This window comes from Henckelia pumila, chromosome 3, assembly GCF_033568475.1.
Source record: "Henckelia pumila isolate YLH828 chromosome 3, ASM3356847v2, whole genome shotgun sequence".
In the NCBI taxonomy this organism is placed as follows: Eukaryota; Viridiplantae; Streptophyta; class Magnoliopsida; order Lamiales; family Gesneriaceae; genus Henckelia; species Henckelia pumila.
In genome coordinates this window covers 145,952,895-145,968,007 of record NC_133122.1, presented here as the reverse complement: position 1 = coordinate 145,968,007, position 15,113 = coordinate 145,952,895, and the positions used below count along the sequence as shown (strand labels likewise).

Sequence of the window (15,113 nt, the reverse complement as noted above, 5' to 3'; positions counted from 1 at the left end):
GATTTCATTTAGTTATATCAAGTCTCATTAAACTCCATCAAATACCAATCCCATATTTTAAAATTTCATTATACCAAACGCTCAAAATAAAATTTCAAATCCCAACAAATTCCATGAAATCCATGAAACCCAACACACGGTTAGTAGCAAGTTTATCTCGGGTCGTAATCAAGATTTCAAAATCAGGTGGGTAAAAATTTTAATAGCATGATTTTTAAGGGGCCAATTATTAATAATATTATTTCTCTGTATGACTTGTATAAAAATGCAATTAAATAAAAATCGAGGCTCCAATAGCTATATATATTGAAAACTCCGATAGCTAATTTTGTTTAAAACATAACCACAAATAAATAAAGGTTGTTTTCGATGAGAGTTCGAACTGGTGGAGTGAATGAGCGTTTGACTAATGATCAGAAGTTCGATCTCTCAATTAATACTTTCTCGAGCGGGTCTATCATCATGTTTGATCTATGTAACACATTTTACATAATTAGCATGATATGAAAGTTATTGTGTTAATTCGATAGTTTATTAAATGCACACAAAATATAACGATTTCGAGCTCCATAAAAAAATAATAATAATAAAATAAAAAAACACGCTGTGTAATACAAGTTGCAAGACTCCCCCAAGCTAAGTATTTAGGATTTAGGTTGAAAGTAAATGACTCTTAACCATACATTTCCTTAACTCCCAAATCATGTGGGGGCGAGATTAGCCCACGTAACTTCCACTTTTAGGACATGTCTATTTCAATATCATACATATATTGTGGCACAATAAATTCACTTTATTTATTTTAAATTATGCGAATTTGAAAAGTTCATGAAAATTCATGGGGCTAACCAACAAGTATGCATACATTTTTCAATCATCTATTTGACCAATTTACTTTATATATAACATTTATATTTGAGACGAAGGGTCGAGCATGAACAATGAAGAAATAATAATGGATACACAGTGTTGGAAATTAATAAAATGGTGGTCCAGACACGAGAAGGTTGTACAAAACAAATCTGTTTGGCAAAATTGAGAGGAGGGACCATTTGCTGCCACTAAAATTGATCCCTTGTCATTCTTTAATAAATCAAGTGGATGCATACCTTATCCTACCACGACGTAACATAGACGTATAAGGGGTAGACGTATAATTATAAGGATTACAAGTGCGGGATAAGTCTTGAACTCGAGACGTCGCCATACACTAAGATCATATATATCAAACATGACAACTTTAAGTTGATTCAAGTGACACCATTTCTGTAGCTAGTTGGAATGATAATAGAAGCAAAATGGGCCATTCTCACATGAAATCATGACTTGGGTGATGCATCAATCTCAATCACTGCTCTTTTCGATTTCTGTTTTTGGAGGGAGCTAATCCATTTATTTCTTCGGAGATGTCGTAGTCGTTGATACTTTTTGGTCATAATTTTTTATCCAGTTAGATCATATATTTATTACTGTATGTTAACGACGTCGCTTCTCTAGTAAAGTAATTTTTTTAATTTGAGAGCTTTTGACTAAGTTTATTGACAGTTTATAGAGCTTATAAGTTGTTTCAAAAGCATATAAATTTTCACAATTTATTTTAAAAATAATCTTAAATTCTGGATAAATTTATATTACTATATTATTATAGTAGAGACCCTCTAATTAACTAACTTTCAATTAATTGGTAAATTTTGAAATAAAATTACGATTATATCCTATTTAATTCCCATCAAAACAAAATCTATTAGACAAATTAGTCATTTTATATAATCTCATCTCTTTTTAGCCTCTAGAAACAATATTATTATTTACCAAAATGATACTCGCTATATTTGTTTATATTTTTAAATTTTTAGATTAGATATTTTTTTTGAAAGATTTAGATTAGATAATTATCATCATTAAACTTTTAAATATCTAATTTATCATAGGAGTTCTAAAAATAATATGAAAATTAATTAACATAAAAAATTTATGAATATAGACGCATCGCGTGCAACGGACGATAGTATTAAATAAATTAAATATGTTGATATGTTTGGTATTATAAGGTTTTTTATTATCAAAATTACGAAAAAATTATAATAATATGAAGGTAATATAAATAGTTATATATATACACACACAAAATAAGTTTTAAAATTTTATTATAAATTTTAAACACGTATTAAATAAATAAATATATTTTATATTTTAATTTAGAAAAATTGATATTTTTTGGAAAATGTTTTTTTCAAAAAAAATATTTAATATTTAATAGATGGATGGCATGGTAAAGATTTCTGAAAATGCGTAAAGATATTTTTTTTAAAAAATATTAAAATAAAATTATTTTTTTAAAATATAAAATCACCCCAACTTTAAAAAAAAACAGTTGAAATATATAAATTTATGTTATATGCATACTGATCTCGTGCGTTTGTTGGACATACTGGAGATGACTTTGGGCTAGTCCATTTAACAAAGCCCACGTTTGTTGGGCATTTGAGTGGTGGGATTGCTAATCTATCCACTATCAGCTAACGCTATATTCACACTTTGAAGTAGGGATGTCAATGTTTATCTCTGTCTATGTCTCCATCTCTATTTAGGTAAGGTCGATGTCACCCGCAGGGTACTATCCTGCGGGTGACGTGACAGATCATGATTGGATAAAATCAGTGGACCCCACATAAGATCCACTGATTTTAACTAATCATGATCCGCCACGTCACCTGCAGGGTAGTATCCTGCGGGTAGCATGTACTAAACCTTCTATTTATTATATCCATCTCACAATTCTCATTACGTCGGGTATTAAACTTTCATCTTCATCCACATCCTCATCCTCATCAGATGTATACACATATCCTACTCAAATATCCTATTACCACATACAATTGTAATTTTTCAAATTTGATTATTTTGATAAAATTATGTTTATTTACCAAATTTATAAGAATAATAATAAAAAGATTAAAGATTAAAAAAATTAGAAAACTAACCATAATATAAGAAATTAAAAAATATATAATTTATCCCAACATCTTTATTATACAAAATAAAGTTAGTTTTATCCTAATAATTTTCTATGTTTCATCCAACTACAATCATTTTAATAAAAAATTTCTTTAATAAATACATAAATACATAAATATAAATATAAATAAATATATATATATATATATATATATATATATATATATATAATTTGGTATTCGGGTAGGATATGGGTAGGATGTTATTACATCCGCCCTCATCCCCAAATCCGAAATTTCCATACTCAATTACTCATTTTGTGAGGACTTCGGTTCTAATAGTCTAATCGTAAATAAATCGATCAAACAATCACAAATGTCGAGGTAGAAAATAAGTAAAGATTTTTTTTTAAAAAAAAAGGATGCACGGACCCCGTGCACGCCTTCGTGCTTGGGTCTCGGGTTCGTGCATTAGTCTGTAGCCGAGTAACAAAGACTACAAAATACACGAACTCCGTGCACACCTCCGTGTCCGGGTTCGTGCACAAAATGCACTAAAACTCAACTCTCTGCCTCAACAGTAAACTCACACGGATCCATGCACGGAGGCATGTCCGGGGTCCGTGCATGTCCAATATCCTGAAAAATTCACGGCAGAAGGCACACGGACCCAAACACGGATGTGGCACGGGGTCTGTGCCCTGCTAATAATCAGAAAAATAAAATGCATATCATATCTAATAAATCCCAAAATCAACTCCAAATAACAACCATATCATGCATTAATACATAAATCTATTCAAATACAATACATGAAGGTCTAGAGTTGTTCAAACATTCAAAAAGTAGAACATACATCGGTTCTAACTAGTTCAACAACATAATACAAATCAAGTTTTAAATACAAATTTGACTTCTAAATCGATCCTCACTTCTATCAATCACAACCTAAACTAGTCATGTTGCCTCTGACTCGATTTTGCTCCACCTGTTGCCAAGTACATATACAAAAACAAGACAACAGCCGGATAACTTCGGTGAAAATAATATCCCCAGTAAAAGCAACATAACATGCAATATCAAGTAATATATCAACAACATGATATAACCTCAACATATTTCAAATATTAATAGAATGAAATGCATGTCTTTAAAATTCTGGATTATCTAATCGGATAATCGTAGGAGAATTCGGTTCTTCGGTTGGGATCCCGAGGATAGGATATAACAACAACTCACCGGCTTACCCGATCGAGGTGAATGAGGTATATCTCAATCCTGTAGACTTTGGAACAGCTATAAGGAGTATTCAGACTCTGGGAGACGTCAACAACCCATGCACTCAATTGTATTCCTCAAATGGTCTAATTCGAAAAAAAAATCAAATAATTCGGTTCAAGATGAATGCATATGAAAATCGTAATACATTCAAGGATAATTCAAGTAATTCAAATAACATGCAAGTATGTGATTTCAGAAAACTCGAAAATCAATTCAGATTCGAGTATTTGCCCCTTTTCAGTTCGATATCGACTTTTACCTTATCTTCGATCAAAGGCTCCCACTTCAGACAAGCTACAATAACAAGAGATTCTATCAAAATCCATTTAATCTCAACACAAACAAACAAGTAAACTCGTTACCAATCTCGATCAATTCTTTGACGATTCGAATTCTGCTAACTCCGAGTTCCAACAGTCTTCAAACAAATTGTACGGAGAGGTAAAAGAACTCAAGATCAATCAGTCAACTAAATTCAATAACAACTCAAACCATTTTCCCCAAAACTACAAAATTCTCAAACCGACGACATAAAGGCTAATAAACGGCCAACCGAAAATCAACAAACTCAGCATATCTATCAAATATCAATCATAACCTCTTCATATCATCATAAATAACTCAAATATCAACACAAATTAACAGCCCCAATTTCAAAAATCCCTCAAAAATTCATAACAAATCCGAAAGTCGCTCTTTTTCCGATCCGTCTTTGAATAAACAATCTATGCTAGCTCAAGAATAACATATCCAAAAATATTTCGATTCCAACAACATCCAAAAGTTTAAGTATAACCGATCGAAGAAAAACTTATGGTAGAACGAAGCTCTCGAATCCGTGATTGCGAATATACCTTCAGATCGAATTTCTATCGGACGGATCGTGCAAAATGAAGAAACCCAAAATCTTGAAGGGCGTCTATGGAGGAATCGTCCAAGGGAGAGAAGAAAAAGAATATGGGACACGCCTAGTCATAAGAAATAATGCCAAGTGTTATATAAAATCCACTTTTTGCACTTTGGCCCCTGAGTTCTTCAAAAAATTGCAATTCAGTCTCTGATCAAATATCAATTCAATCCCTCAAATTTCATAATATCAGACTATCAATGCTAATCTCAATTAAGATAATTTCGGGGCGTAACACATTTATTTAATCGGATACCAAAAAATTCTCCATACCCTCCTCCATTCGAGTTGAGTATCGAATTCTCCATCGAATTCAGAGGATATTAACATCCTTAATTTGAACGCTCTTTAATTCTGTTTCCCAAAATTTGCATTCCTTTGCCTCCAAAAAAAAACTAATTCACCTATGTTGTTTTAACCCTAATTGGAGATTTTTTTTATTTAGGGAAAAAATATTGAGAGATATTGACATTCATAAAACTTTCATGACTACAAGAAAAAAGGGCTATAATGACATACATAAATGTCATTATATTACACTTTTAGTCATTAAAGTTTTAGTGACACCTCCAAAAGATGTCCTCTATTCTAATGTCATCTTAGCGTTGCTGAAATTATGTAATGTCATTATATGATATTAATGTCAACTTCATAGGTGTCACTAAAAATATAATATAATGACAATGTGAAATGTCAGAAAAACTCATGTTTTAAGGACGCTTATATTTGTCTTGTTATAATGTTAATAATGAAAAGTTTATGTGTCCTTTAAAATCATTTATAAAGACACTTACAAGTGCCATGTATTTTATTTATAGTGATAATAAAAAATGTCACTAGATAGCTTATAAGGTCAATTTAAAATTCTTCATTATGTAATTTATGGTGACACTTATAAATGTTCTTTATACTTATCTATATAGACATTAAACTTCGTCATTGATAGTTATTTATATGACTTTTGAAATGTCTTCATATGAGCTCTACTATGACATTTTTATATACATTATTTTATATGATATTGTGACATAAAGAATTGTCATATACTATAATGTCGTCCAATTTCAAGATTTTCATTATATAATTCACGCATGTAACATATTAACATAAATACAAATAAAATTTTTAAAATAAAAATCAGATGGCTAATCAAATTTTGACATTCATCTTGCCTTAATCAATAATGTGCAATACTAATGACAAATTTGTCACCTCAAAAAATATCTATACACCAACAAATGTATCTAAACTATTTAGTTTAAGAACAAATAAAAAAACTAAGTCTCAAGGAAAACATCTGCAAACTTGTACTGCATCTTCAACCATCTCATCTTAAACAAAATCCAATAATCTTGTCACCTATAATAAAAATTCATATATTTTTTTAAATATAATGTATAAAATATTCACATAAATAAAGAAATTTAAATTTAAATTCAAACTAATGAATATCATATCAAATGAGAAATTGACAAGCTGTCATTTATCCAAATGCAACTAATAGAAGTCTTCTTCGTTAACTTTCAACTGCAAATACAAATGATATTGGTTTAAAAATACAAGAACATGACGAGTATATACAATAAATAGTTAACTGAAAATTCGAATATTATACCAAATGACAAGGCCAAGCTATCATTCCTCCAAACACATCTCCAAACTTTTGTAAAAGATCATATAACCTAATCAAACTCTCTTCCTTTTCTAGGACAACTAAAACTTGTATTTCACACCAATTTGGTCCCAAAATCTGTCTCCCTACTTCAATATTAGCATCCATGCCACGAACAACTCCTTTTGCCACAATTTTCGTCGAATCAAATAGACTTTTTATCGAGACAAAACATCCAATCTACATGAAAATGCAAAAGGAAGGCTTTGATGAAGACAAAATATGGTACTATGAATGAATCACATGGAATAAAGGTCAAAATAATCGGCATGTTCCCAACAAATTGAAAACAAATATTGATTGATGTCAGTTAACTGATTGGTTGCCAATATAAAAACAAATATTCCACACTCAAAGTCAAAGAAATCAGCATGTTCCCAAAAAATTTACAGTAAACTTTATGTTAGAGAAGAAAAGGTTGTAGCAGATTATTCAAGTCTACCCATGGGCCAAAGAAAGCAGCCCATATATAAAGTCTACACCTGGAGGCGCAAGGCCCAGAAAGACAGGAAAGGTTGGACATTCTGCAGCAAGGCTGTATTGTTCATCACTGGAGTGGAAGAGATTCCGACACGGGTAAAATGAAGAGTGCAATTTATATACATATAAAGGGAAAGAGTCCACATCGAGCATAAATATGCTGCTATTTTTACACAATATATAACTTTCTTGAACCATTACAGCTGCAGAATTCAGGCCATAGACTTGCATCCACCCAATTTGCAGACAGGATGTCAAAATTTGGTAGGCAGAACAACAACATAGGCAGGCACCTCAAGCAAATTAAAATCTAGACAAAACAAGGCAGGCACAACCAAAGAGCATTCAATTGATCAAAGAAATAAAACCCACATTGCAAATTTCTTCAATGTACACAACAACAATCGCTAAAACAACAAGAAAAGTCAATATCGTAAACAACCATGATGAAAATACGCAAACACTGCTCTGTTTAATGCCCAACTCAATATAGTTATAGGATTTCATAAAACATTGCTTACAAGAAAGCAAACTCCAACTCATTATGCCATATCAAACAATAAATCATATCATAATAATGAAAATCATTTATGCATATAACTTATGTTCTTAACCTGAAATTCATAAAGTAATAAACTGAAAAAGACTTTACCCTCAGAGATAAACTAGCTGGATCAAAAAGTAATGGACTGCTAGATGATGGTGTATGCTGCATATTGTTTTAGTTTGAACCAATGTTCTTGTTTGGTTGATTCAAAATCTTTGATTCTAACATTGCAATGTGTTGACCTTGCTTTCTAATCTGCTCATCCATTTTTTTCTAACAGTGTCTTTTGCTCCATCACTATTTGGTTGCATGTACTATGGGTTGGAATTTCTCCCCATAAATCAGATGCTTTAACACCATCACCAAGCATACGCACTCGGCCTGGTCTATTTTGGTCCCATGATCTGAGCAAAAATGTCATCTTGACCTACCTGATCATCCTCATCTTCATGAAGTTGATTTTCTAGTTCTTTCATTGTAGCCTTTACCAAAAATTCAAACCATAATTTATACAAAATGATGATGAAAACAAATATCTTTGAAATTAATGTACTTGAAATTTATAATTCAACTTACCAATTTTTCTGCCACAATGTTGCTCGAGGGACTTCCATTGGAATGAGTGAAGCGGGCATGAAATAATTCAACTCGTGATGGAAGCCGCCCATTTTTTTCTCTAAAATTACAATAGGTTATCAATTTATACATTCTAATGCATGAAAAACTATAATAAATTAATAAAAAAAATTACCAATTTTTTTGAACTTGAGCGAAAGATCTTCTTCCAGTTGTTTGATTCATTATCTTTTGCTTTCGAGCAATTTCATTTTTTTTCACTTCTCTCCTAATAAATTAAATTAAACTTGATAAAAAAGACAAAAATATATGAAAATTTTCTAAACAGATAAAATAATACACTCCTTTGATTTTTCTTATCACAAAACATACTGAATTACTATAATAATTTCATCAATGAACAAATAAGCCATGGTGAATATTCACTCTCCTTCAAATATTTTGGCGGGAATCATATATTTCACTTGCGAGCATAAAATTTTATACATTTATAATCATGCAGGAATTGAACCGCATGTTACTTTGCATATATCTTAACAAAACACCCATTTTCATAGTCTTTTGGCCTCTACGTTCATGACAGAGGAAAACATTTAAATTTTAAACGCAATATCTCATCATAAAACATACCAAATAACTTTTCTAAGTTCATTTTACATACCTAAATTAATATATACCTTTGATTTTTCTGTGTTCCAGTGAGCAACTAGTTTCACATATTGTTCAACAAAGGCCCTTTGATCTCTTTCTTGCAGAAGAACTTGTATTGGAAACTCAGGATCATAATACTTCTTTTTTAGTTCTGACTTCCAGTTTCTCCATTTTTTTGCTATTGTTCCAGGAGGAAGGTCATACTGTTCCTGTGAAAACATCCAAACAATTTAGCTTATAATAGAAATTTAAGTAGTAATTAAATTATGCAATAACATTTCAATTACTTTTATTGCATCTAACATTTTTTTTAGTATCCAATGACATTTTATGCCAACCTTCCACGTCAATTGGACAAAATTTACTATTTCTTACAAAAGTACCCAAAAGTCAGTAAATTTATTTCTTCTTGATCCTATAGGATGCCCCATATCATCACATTGAATCTTAATGTGTGGCAGCGTGCTAGGTCGACCCCAAATTTTTTTCATAGATGTAGGGCTTCTAGTTTTCTTCTCAGCATCATCAAATTCACTTTCACTATCAACATCTAGATAGAAAAGGGAAAATAAATTCTTAAATACATATAGTGAAACAAATTATTACATTCTTATAATTTACCTTGATCATATTCTTAATCCATAAAATCATTTTGATCTTGAACCGTATTTTCAACATGTGGGTTAATGTTGAATGTGATCCTAGATGTCAAACCTGTATATTTGAATATAGGATAAATAAAGGATGAAGTATTATACTAAGTTACATCTAAATTTTAACATTGGAACTAAAAAATTATAATTTCATGTCTTTCTATATCTTAATTTGTAGGATATTACCTTGAAACTAAAGATGATTCTGATTTGAAGCTTCATGTATTTAGTTATTTGATGCACCTTGTATGTTTTGACAATCTGCATAAGTATGGTTTCACCAAAATATAATAAAGTTGAGTTTTTAATCATAAGGAAGAACATTTTGACCTTTTTCGCTAGCTGCCATGATACCAACTTCCCTTGCATGATAGACTTGGACAAAGTGCATAAAATATAAATGAAAAATGTCAAATAAGAGTTATACTCAAGAAACCAACAATTTTTTTATGTATAAAATGATATGCTACCTTTTTCTTTTAAATTTCGAGCTGCATGATTGTGGATCATAATTTGGGATTGAGTATTTTTCAAATCTTGAAGTTGAAAATGAGATTTTCCAACACTTCTACTCTTACGAGTCATTCCTATATAAAAAAAAACAAGGTATATAAGATAAATAATAGTTTGGGACGCCTCTAGTTTCTTCTTGGTTTCCTCATGCTCTTTTTTTGCCTTATCATGGTAGTAAGCAAATCTTTGTACATCAGCTTGAAAATGGTCCCTAAGATCTTATAGCTCGCTCTTATTTGCTTGAATTATTTCTAAAACCTCAACCAACTCCTCTTTTTCCGTGTTGCTCAACATAAAACGATGCTCTCAACGTCTCGATGACTTTATCTTTATATTTGCGAATAGCACTCATGAAGTGCGAGGGGCAGTCATTTCCCTAGAATGAATAACAAGATTTCAAATAAGATCAAAGTCGGAATTTTAAATCTGATCAAGTTGCATCTAAATCGGATGTGATTTTTCAAAAAAATTTCCAAAAATAGAAATTTTTGCGATCTCCCTAGGTTTGAAACTATTGATCATAAGGAGTATGGGACATTCGACGGAATCAAATTCTGAGTTTTTCACGAAAAGTTATGGGTCGTTCAGAATTTTTCTAAAATAGCAAAAACGCAAATTCGGAGGTCCAAATGATTGATTTCGGCCCAAAAGTGTCATGGATCATACATATTATGTGTTTGACTCAATGGGTCGTTTCGGGTCAGGATACATTGGGCTTGGGTCTAAATTTGACAACGTCAAATTTTTATGTACGGAATCCCATCCGGATTATGAACCTGATGGCTCTGATACCACTAAAATGTCACGCTCTGTGATAAGTGCAACTTATTCACTTAATTTATTTATGATTTGACTTAACTTTTATGATGTATCGAGTGTATTTTATGCGTGTATGTTTTTGTTTTTGTGAGTTGCAAGGAATGGAAGAAAAGTAATGAGAAGAAGCTAATGAAGGAAATAAAGAGCAGCAACTTCAAAAACTTACTGAGAATGTTTGAGACAAAAAAATCCAATCTCCACCGTCCATAATAAATTTTGAGATGTTTTGAAGATGCTGTCAAAATTTCAGCTCGATCCTACAGTTATATTGTGAGATATGATTTTTTGAAAATTGTCGCGCGCTGCAGAATAGCACATGCGAGAGGCATGCGCGCCCGCGCCTCCTGAACGTGAAAAGGGAAGCCAAAGACGTAGCTTATGTGCGCCTGCTCAAGTTCCTAAGCGCTCCCGCGCCATCGTAAAGTCAGATTTTGTGAGTTTTTGGGAAGAAAACTTTGAGACTTTTTCGGGCTTTATTCAGCAGGATTCGAGGACATATAAAAAGGACTTCAAAGACACAATTAAAGGGGAAGATCCGCACAATCAGAAACATAACACAAACGCACACTTTGGAGAGAATCTAGAGGATAAAAAGCGGCATCCAAACAACAGAACCACACAACTACGCATTCAAGTAGGCTTGGGATACGGATTTGAGACGTGGGAGCAAAAGACAAGGGATAATCGAATCACAAGACAGAGAAAACTCATCTGGGGATAGAGAATCAACTCTAATCTGTTATTTTTATTATCTGCCTTGATTTATTATGAGATTTTTGAATATGTCTATGTGTTTAATTATTTCATTATAAACTTATTGGTTGTTTCTAGAGATTGACGTATCTTGATTTGATTTTCATGTTTTGAATATTATTTTGCCTAATATGATTTGTTCTTAGCAATTTATTTGTGTATTCTTGATTTGATTGTCTTTCAATTTAATGGTCATAAATTGAATTGTTATATTTATTTGAAATCTGACACTCGGAAGAGAATATTTTGAATAGGATCATAGGAAAACACAACCTAGGATTTTTGTAGAGGTCGGGAGGCCTACAAGTTCCTTTGAGGTCATTGAAAGAGAACCATGAAACTTGATTAAATTGTTTTGTTGTTTGATTTCTGATAGAGATATCGAAATTAGCATTAGAATAATAACATTTACTCGACGCTCGGGAGAGGCAGTAAATAACAACTAAGGGTTCTTCGCCTATAAATTGGAATAGATGATATAATCAATTTATATGATTTGCATGAATGAAATGTTAGAGTAGGTGCCCGTCGAGTCATTGTGTTGGCTGATGGTCCTTGAGAGAAATCTTGTATGACAATCTTTATTTTAATAATATTTGACATTATTTAATTTGACACATCTTTATCTTTATACCCATGCTAGCTGCATAGATAAAGCCCTTGAATATACAAATAGTAGAAAGAATATAAGATGGTCATGTGATGACTATCATGAAACTTATATTTGGAATACTGTATATTCTAAACTGTTCCTAGTCGATTCAGCCGCCATAAAGAAGGATAAAGGCCGCTCGAGCTTGAGACTAGTATTTGTGATGTGAGTACCATGTTTCATTGGTAGGGGACATGGAGATGTCCAAGCATGCAAATAGGTGCTCCTTATAGAGTGCACTGGACAACCCTCCCTAAAGGACTTTCCAAGTGGTTCTCACTTATCGAGTGGAGAAGTCCTAGTTTATGGTTGTACACCACTAGTCCTTATGACCCGGGACAACATGGAGACTATATATGCTAGTGCTTTACTTTGACTTGTTTACCGACTCATCTGGGGTCATCAGGTGGCAATGTTGGGTGTTGTGACGAAACATATAGGAGTCAATGCATTGTAGTCGGGGATTCACCGCTTACCTACGGGTATGGATATCCTATGTGATCTCATGCATGCGTAGCTTGAAATCTCTGATCAGAGTAGGTGGTAATTAAGAAAGGGGTTTCTTGAATTACACCTTTGATGCAACTACGGCATGACACATAGTTATCGATTCAATGACAACTCTCGATAAACCAATGGTTGTCGAATCGGTCGGGATATATGAGTTGAAGGGACCGTACTGTACGCTAACCATAATTGATTGGTTCTTGCAGACACTATCATTTGATACCTAGGGAGTCATGTAAGCGATGCTGCTAGACGTTTACATGACTGGTTGGGTACTATCAGACTTGAGTTTTCTGACGTTCTTATTATCAATGTGTTGATCAATAAGAATGGAGCTATATAGGGTATGCTCATATAAAGGACTTGTTGATCCCGAATTACATGGAGATGTGAACCCACTGCTAGTTGTATCAGTGAACCATTGAGGGTCACACAAATACTAGCTTTCTAGATTCCGTTGAGATTGAAATAAGTTCAATGTGTTGAACAACTTATAAAGGAGTTTATAAGTAAAATAAATTAGAAGTTTGACTTCTAAATTGGAGAATGAATGGAATAAGTAACTTTTAATTTGTGAATGTGTTCCAAGATTAAAAGTTGACTTAAAATAATTAGTTTATGAAAATGATGATTTTCTAAACTATTATTTTGAACTTAGTTAATTAATTCAAGTGTTGAATTAATTTAACACTAGTAGACATTTTAATGTACAAATAATTAAACACTATTGAGTCTTGTAGAGCTCAAATAAAATAGTGTTATATAATTATTGTTACTAGTGTACTTGAATGAGTTCAAGTTGAATTTAATTAATTGATTAAACTTAAATGAGTTTAGGTTTAATAATTTAATTAAAATAAGTTCAAATACCATTTAAATATCGATATATATTTATATATGTATATATAAACGTGTATATATATATATGTGTGTTTGTGATGGAATTTGAAGGGTTGGAAGATGATTTACAATTTTCCATGCAAGTCTTGAATTTTTCCATGCATGTTTAATTGTATCCATTAATCCTTGACCATTAATATATTATTATGAATAATATATACACACATTCCACTCCATTCCAATCAAGGAAGTGGCCGAACACTCCATTAGATATTCCTCCAAGTTTTCTTTCAATTTTTGTGGAAGAAGAAAAGGAAAATCTCAATGCAAAATTCTCTAAATATTCTATTGCATATTTAGAGCGGATCTAGATCGTCTAGTCGTGGACCTAATTCGGAGGCTTGAAGTGTTGAATCCATTTTGAGCAAGGTGTGCTCTTGGAAGCTTGTAGATAGTGTCTACCACTTCAAGATCCTAATTGTTTATCAACTTGGTTGGAGCCATAAATCAATCTTTGAGATTGATAGGTAAAATTCTAAACACCCTATGATTGTTTAATTTTTTAATACTACACAAGTGCTCGGATCTCTTTTTGTTAAATTTTTAAAATATCCGCTGCATTTTCCGGGCATGAGTTAACCGATCACTTCAGTGGTATCAGAGCATAGGTTACTCTTTTGTGTAGCAATTGATGTATATTATGTTGAGGTCAATTTCTAACCGCATGAGAAAATCAATTTTTTTAACTTTTAGGGCTGTTTTATAAAATTATTTTTTTTTGGTTTCGGGCAGCGCAGTCGTGGGCTGCCCCATACTTTTTAATAAAAAAAATAAAATTTTGGCCGGAATCCGGCGACGGAGTTTCGGTGACGACTATGACTACTTGAGTTTTTCAAAAGGTGTTTTGGAATATCATGTGTCATAGGCCCTAAATTGTTAAATACATTATAGTTGATTTTTATGAAAAATTAAACTTTATAATATATGATTTTTCTCATAAAATAAATAGTTAAAGTGTGACTGTGATTATTTATAGTAAATTGTGATTTACAAGAAATTAAATTATAAATAAATTAATTTGAAAGTAAACAAAGGTGTTTGTTTATTTTGTTAATTTATTTTATAATTGTGGTGGTTAGTGATTGGACCAAGATATATAATATTTTATCAATTGATTATTGAGACAATTAATTGATGATGTATGATATGTGATATTATGCATGAAGGATGATCAAAAGCCCAAGACCAATTTGCTAGGTGTATGCTAGGATATTTTGTGTTGAATGGTTGTAATAATTATCAAAT

At 31.9% G+C, this 15,113-nt stretch overlaps 2 long non-coding RNA genes across 2 annotated transcripts; both read right to left on the bottom strand.

Moving 5' to 3' along the window:
* Positions 1–6,387: 6,387 nt before the first annotated feature.
* LOC140886112 (uncharacterized) lies at positions 6,388–8,528 on the bottom strand. The gene is made up of 4 exons (XR_012151431.1): positions 8,421–8,528; positions 7,950–8,326; positions 6,761–6,997; positions 6,388–6,504 (listed from the first exon to the last, which is right to left on the bottom strand). It is a non-coding gene; the product is annotated as an uncharacterized lncRNA (long non-coding RNA).
* Positions 8,529–9,470: 942 nt separating this feature from the next.
* Positions 9,471–10,307, bottom strand: LOC140886186 (uncharacterized). The gene is made up of 5 exons (XR_012151464.1): positions 10,195–10,307; positions 10,055–10,099; positions 9,911–9,985; positions 9,693–9,785; positions 9,471–9,621 (listed from the first exon to the last, which is right to left on the bottom strand). It is a non-coding gene; the product is annotated as an uncharacterized lncRNA (long non-coding RNA).
* Positions 10,308–15,113: the final 4,806 nt, after the last annotated feature.